General features: G+C 38.2%; 1 pseudogene; it reads left to right on the forward strand.

Annotated features, from left to right (window-relative positions):
- Positions 1–5985: 5985 nt before the first annotated feature.
- Positions 5986–7362, forward strand: LOC136394261 (olfactory receptor 52B4-like; annotated as a pseudogene).
- Positions 7363–7416: the final 54 nt, after the last annotated feature.

Raw genomic sequence — 7416 nt, forward strand, 5'->3', positions numbered from 1 at the left:
AGTTTTGTATGGAACCATTAAAAATAACCTGAATAGCCAAAGCAATCTTGAAGAAAAAGAATGAAGCTGGAGGTAACACACTACCTGATTTCAAATTATACTATAGAGCCACGATAATCAAAACAGCATGGTATTGGCAGAAAAAAGGCATACAAACTAATGGAACCAAATCAAGAGCCCAGAAATAAAACCACATATATATGAACAAATCATCTTCAACAAAGAAGCCAAAAACACACAATGGAGAAAAGAAACCCTCCTTAATAAATGGTGCTGGGAAAATTGGAAAGCCACATGCAAAAGAATGAAACTTGACTACAGTGTGTCTTCCTGCACAAAAATTAATTCAAAATGGATCAAAGACCTACATATAGATATAAAACCTGAAACTATAAATTACATAGAAGAAAACATAGGTACTACACTCATGGACCTTGGCTCTAGAGAATAATTTATGAATTTGACCCCAAAGGCAAAGATAAATGAATGGAAATATATCAAACTATAAAGCTTCCATATAGCAAAAGAAACTCGCAACACAACAAATAGGCAGCCTGACCAGGCGGTGGCGCAGTGGATAGAGCATGGGACTGGGATGCGGAGGACTCAGGTTTGAGACCCTGAGGTCACCAGCTTGAGCGTTGGCTCATCTGGTTTGAGCAAAAGCTCACCAGCTTGGACCCAAAGTCTCTGGCTCGAGCAAGGGGTTACTCCGTCTGCTGAAGGCCCACAGTCAAGGCACATATGAGAAAGCAATCAATGAGCAACTAAGGTGTCACAATGTGCAACGAAAAACTAATGATTGATGCTTCTCATCTCTCCGTTTCTGTCTGTCTGTCCCTGTCTGACTCTCTCTCTGTCTCTGTAAAAAAAAAAAAAAAACAAATAGGCAGCCAACCAAAGGGGAGACAATTTTTGCAAACAACAGCTCCAATAAAAGGTTAATATCCAAAATATATAAAAAACTCACAAAGCTCCACAACAAATAAGCAAACAATCCAATTAAATAATAGGTAGAGGACCTGAACAGGCACTTCTGCCAGGAGAACATACAAATGGCCAACAGATATATGAATATGAAAAGATGCTCATCTTCACTAGCTATTCAAGAAATGCAAATCAAAACTATAATGAGATACCACCTCATACCTGTTAGATTGGCTATTATAACAACACAGGTAATGACAAATGTTGGAGAAGTTGTGTCATTCACTGCTGGTGGGAATGCAAATTAATACAACCATTATGGAAGAAAGTATAGTGGTTCCTCAAAAAATTAAGAATAGAACTACCATATGACCCAGCAATCACTCTACTGGGTATCTGCTCCAAAAACTCAAAAACATTGGTACATAAAGACACGTGCACCCCTATGTTCATCGCAGTATTATTCACTGTGGCCAAGACATGGAAACAACCAAAGTATCCCTCAATAGAGGATTGGATAAAGAAATGGTACATATATACACTGGAATACTACTCAGCCATAGGAAATGATGACATAGTGCCATTTACAGCAACATGGATGGACCTTGAGAACATTATACTGAATAAGTAAATCAGAAAAATCTAAGACCCATATGATTTTACACATAGGAGTGATATAAAACTGAGACTCATGGACATAGATAAAAGTGAAGTAGTTACAAGAGAGTGGGGTACATGGGGGAGGAGAGTGTAGGGGAGGGGTGGGAAAAGGGTGTAAAGAGAGACAAATATAAGATAATGAAAAATAACTTGATTTTGGATGATAGTAGACAACACAATCAACAGTTCAAATGCTATAGAAATGTTTACCTGAAACCTATGTACTCTTCTTGATCAATATCACTCTGCCAAATTTAATTTTCTAAATAAAATTTTCAAAAGAATCATAACAAGAGAAAGCACTTTATAATATAAAATATGAAAGATTCTCATGTATTTTATTAATATACAGCATAATAAAAATTGTTCAAAAAAAGTTTTCTAACATTTAGAAAACTGTGACCTATGGGAAATGAATCACATAGGCAGAGAACTGTTACTATTGCAGATTCTAAGAAGTTCCAGTGAGAGGGGTGATAAAAGTGCCCAGCTGCTCAAACCAGGCTCAGGAAAACTTCTTTTAGAAGAAAGCATGGGGAGGAGTCTTTTAGGATAAAATTGGAATTGGACCAGAGTTGTTTTAGGCCGGGGGTCCCCAAACTTTTTACACAGGGAGCCAGTTTACTGTCCCTCAGACCGTTGGAGGGCCGGACTATAAAAAAAACTATGAACAAATCCCTATGCACACTGCACATATCTTATTTTAAAGTAAAAAAAAACAAAATGGGAACAAATACAATATTTAAAATAAAGAATAAGTAAATTCAAATCAACAAACTGACCAGTATTTCAATGGGAATTATGGGCCTGCTTTTGGCTAATGAGATGGTCAATGTCCAGTTCCATTTGTCACTGCTAGCCATAACAAGTGATGTGATGCGCTTCCGGAGCCGTGATGCGTGCGTCCCACGTCACTGGAAGTAGTACTGTACGTGAGCGACACCACATACAGTACTCCAGGAGCACAGGATGACCACCAATGAAAGAGGTGCCCCTTCCAGAAGTGCGGCGGGGGCCGGATAAATGGCCTCAGGGAGCCGCATGCAGCCCGCGGACCATAGTTTGAGGACCCCTGTTTTAGGCAAATGTTTTCAAAGGCCATTCCCCAGCTCCTTGACATTCCCCTATAGCTTCAATCAAAACAAATCTCCCTGATGATTTCTTTTCTCAAAGCCTCCATCAGCTTCTAAAGGCGGTTCTCCAACTTCTGATCCTGTTTGGTTTCTGGCTCTGTTCCTCTTGCCTTCACCTGTTCTTTTATATTAGGTCTATGGTGCACCATTATGCCTTCATTTTTTGGTCCCACCTTTCCATTCCTCTAGGAATTTGGCTTTCCTTGGAAAAGTACTTTTTTTTAATAGCATCAACGTGATGTACCAGGAGATAAATATTTACTTCAGGAAACATTTCCACCCAATTGTCTACACCTACTCCAATGCCAGCTTGTCTAGACTTTCCTCTTAAGAGAGAAGAGTCAGTTTAGTCAAAACACTGTATGTTCTCTAAGGGGATAATCTGATGCTCAAGAGAATAGGATTTTTTGGCTCCCACGTTTAAAATAAGGAGTGAGAGAAACATAGCTATGAGCTACTACAAATTTGTTTTAGGTAAAGAGCTAGACAGTTAATTGCAATAACTTGTTTTTTATTTTATTTTTGTAACTAGTATAAACACACCTGTTTTTAAAGCTCTCCTATAAGGCTTACAATAAAAAATAGAGCCCTGATCGGTTGGCTCAGCAGTAGAGCGTCGGCCTGGCGTGCGGGGGACCCAGGTTCGATCCCCGGCCAGGGCACATAGGAGAAGCACCCATTTGCTTCTCCACCCCCCCTCCTTCCTCTCTGTCTCTCTCTTCCCCTCCCGCAGCCAAGGCTCCATTGGAGCAAAGATGGCCCGGGCGCTGGGAATGGCTCCTTGGCCTCTGCCCCAGGCACTAGAGTGGCTCTGGTCATGGCAGAGCGACGCCCGGGAGGGGCAGAGCATCGCCCCCTGGTGGGCAGAGCTTCGCCCCTGGTGGGCGTGCCGGGTGGATCCTGGTAGGGCGCATGCGGGAGTCTGTCTCTCCCCGTTTCCAGCTTCAAAAAAATACAAAAAATAAAAAAAATAGAGATTCCCTGCCCCATCCCACCTTTGATTCCTGCTTCTCAAAAATCCACTTTAACATTTCATAATTGTTTTTTTTTATTTAGCTCCATTTAAAGTTTATAGTATTATTTCTTGTTTTACATATATTTTTAACCATTTATCTATGTTTCTCACTGACTTTCTTATATAGAAGGTAGGCATTTTGCTTTTCTACATGTAACCCTTTTATCCTCCCAACACACACACACAAACATGCATATTTTCTATTTTGCCTAGTTTATATTGTCTTACTTTGTACTAGAAATAAAAGTTGTTTCAAAACTAGTTTTTATTTCTTTTTAAACTTTCCTTGGGTGTCCTCTATTCCCTTGATGCAATCTAGGTTCAAGTAGTCTAGGTCACCTCACAGCTGTCAGCCTTTACCATTGTTCAAGGAATTCCCTCACTTCTTCACAGCCTATATCCACTCCTGAATTGTAGCACTTGGTTTTAGCTTTTATTGAAGCCTATGGTTCATTTTCCTATTTTGGTGATGCTTATCTTCTGGTAGCTTGCTGTGAAAGGCTTCGTGGCAGATAAATTTTTTGAGTGTTTGAGAATATAACATAACAATTTCTAGTCTTAAAATATTTGACATTTTGATATAAAATTCTGGATTGGAGTAATCTGACATAAAGTCTCTCCCTAAACAAATCCTGTGCCCACATGTAGAACCTCTAATCACTTTTTATACCTCATTCTTAAATTAAAATTAACTGGAAGATCCAGGTTTGTAAGCTAACATTACCTGGCATGTACAGGAGAAGTTCTCGAGGGTTTCATTTAACTCTCTGCTCTTAGCACAGTATCCCTGACCCAGCTATGCTTGGAGTCTCCAGAATTTTCCAGGTTTATCCTGACCAGAGAATAAACCTCTAGTAGTCTGCTAGACAAGGAAAGTGGTGCTTGTGTTATATTGGAACAGCAAGAAACAGACATTTACCACACAATTAAGTAGTCAAATTAAGGAGTCTTTATTATAAAAAGCTGGCAACCAACAAGGGAATTAGTGTTCCAAAACCTTGAGGCCCCAAACACATTCAGGAACAAGCTTTTAAAGGCAAATTTACATTCTGACCAGGATATGGGGAGAAGAGGAAGCCTAGCAGTAAAACAAAGCAGTAAAACAGGCTCATTTACAATGTTTATCTATAGGATTAATTCAGGGAAAAACATTCTGGGTACATCTGCAACCTTACAAAACTAGTCCAAGGCCACAGCCTGCAAAACTAGCCTTAAGGCCAGGGTTAGGGAGTCTTTTAGAAAAAATAAGTCCTGCTAAAAGTCTCTTTGTTTTAGAGAAAGTAAGTTCTGGGTAAAGTTACTTATGCTAAGAGCCTTTCTTTTCTACATTTCACTTGGATGAACAGGGTAAGGAAGAGGATCCAGTAATCTAACTCTCCTTTATATAGATTTCCACCAAAACTCCTTATTAAAAAGTCTCATCTTATCTTTATTTAAAGAAGTACATGATATTTCTAATTTTTGAGACTATTTGGGTTTTATAGTGAAAATTAACTTGATTCTTGTTTTCAGTTTGAATCTATTAGTGTTATCTGTTTAGTCCTGTGGTTCTCAAAGTGTACACCAGGGTGCACTGGTATGCCCTAGAAGATTTCCAGGTGCTCCCTATGGTATTCCAGAGAAATATGTGCCTGTTGGGGACCAAAAAACCAACAGGGTTTTTGGAATTTAGATTTTGGGGGGACAGAGATGTGGGGAATTGGCTGTAAGCTGACAGTATGTCCAACCCCCCACCTCACTTGCCTGATTAGGTTGCAAAAGGCTGTTATGCTGAGATGCTGGATTGTTTACACTACCCCCCATGTTCCCTGGAAAGATTGGAGGCAAGTTTCTTCTATCCTTTGTTTGGTGTAAAGTTAAGATGATATGTATGGTGGGGGTTTTCTGCACTCAATACAATTAAGAGTAAAAAGAGAGAAATTCTTCAATGTATTGATGAAGAAATGAGAGTTTGCCTTTCAAATATATGCCCAAATATTGAAGAAATCTCTAGGACACATCAGGCTCATGTTTCTCATAAACACAAGAATGAAAAAACTTAACACATTTGCGCCAGGACCTGCCAAATTTACTAAATCTTACTAAGAATGTATCTATATATATAAAAAGATAACCTTTTTGTCTTTTTAATTCTTCCTTTTTACAAATTCTAAAAAACATAACTCAAAAAATGTAACATAAAAATGTTTTTAATGTCAGAATAAATTTAATTTTGTCATATTTATTTCATTTATTTACCATATAAGCACGCTTGGACTTTATATTTTTTCTTTAATATTTGACTTAATTATTTTAATATATTTCTCAGAAATTTGTATATAGTGCACCTACAATTATTTGTAGGATTTTAAATGCTCCCAACTTCAAAAAGTTTGAGAACCACTGGTTTAGTCCATAGTCACCCATCTGCTTTTAAAATGTTGTTGTCACTTTTCTACTATTAGTTTCTGTTTTGCTTTTTTGTTTACAACTCTCTTGTTTTGTTTTTTAATTAAGATTTTAGCAGGTCATAGGAGAAAACAGTGGTAAAGGTAGGCATTTAATTTGGTATATTCAATCAGAAAACTCAATGAAAACATTTATATATAATCTTTATTTCTCTTTATATCTATTAAGTGAAGTTAAAGTCCACATTAGCATGCCTCAGAAATGGCTATGTTCAACCACACTGATGGTAACCATGTAGTCTTTTATCTGCTGGGCATTCCAGGCCAAGAAGACATATATGGATTTCCGTTCCCCTCTTTATATCTTATGTCTTTTCCCTCCTTGGAAATGGTCTTCTCATCTTTATTATCCTCATCAAGAGCAGCCACCATAAACTTATGTATCTTTTCCTCTGTATGCTGGCTGGAGTTGACATTGTCTTTGCCACAAAAGAACCAAGGCATTTGCCATTTTCTGGCACAATGGTTGGGAAATCTCTCTCAATAGCTGCATTGCTCAGCTCTACTTCCAGCATTTCTCTTTCATTTCTGAGTCAGACATGTTGCTGACTATGGCATTTTAACTGCTACACTGCACTACATTACTCATGGAGGTATCCCATGGTATTGACTCACTCAATGATAGAGAAAATTGATGTGGCTGTATTTTTTAGCACATTGTACAATTTTCCCTATGATATTTCTTCTAAAGAGGATGAATTTATAGAAATAACATGTTCCTACATACACTGTGTGAATACATTGGCTTGGCCAATTATGCCTGTGATGACTTCCACATCAACATCTAGTATGGGTTTTTTGTCTTAATGTCAACAGCAATTCTTGATGTCCTAATTTTTGTTTCCTAAGTTCTGATCCTTTGTGCTGTCTTCCACATTCTTTCCCAAAATGCTCGCCAGAAAATTCTCAACAGTATGGCTCCCATATCCACATCATCATCCTCTACTATGGGCCTGGGATCTTCTCAGTCTTGGCTCAGTGCTTTGGACACCACATCACACTACATGTCCATATTCTGCCTGCTATTGTCAGTATGCTAAGGCATTCATAATACAGATTTTTTTAAATAAATGTGGCTGTGTTTCATAGACAGTGTGGGGATACCTACGATCAAATATATTTCCAAATGTATTGGAAAGATTATCCCAGATGTGTATGAGAACAAGAATGAATAGGATAGACTGAGGCACAATTTACTTAGGAAGTTCTTTTGCAAACCACGTAGATAAAACAG

Source organism: Saccopteryx leptura, chromosome 1, assembly GCF_036850995.1.
Source record: "Saccopteryx leptura isolate mSacLep1 chromosome 1, mSacLep1_pri_phased_curated, whole genome shotgun sequence".
Taxonomy (NCBI): domain Eukaryota; kingdom Metazoa; phylum Chordata; class Mammalia; order Chiroptera; family Emballonuridae; genus Saccopteryx; species Saccopteryx leptura.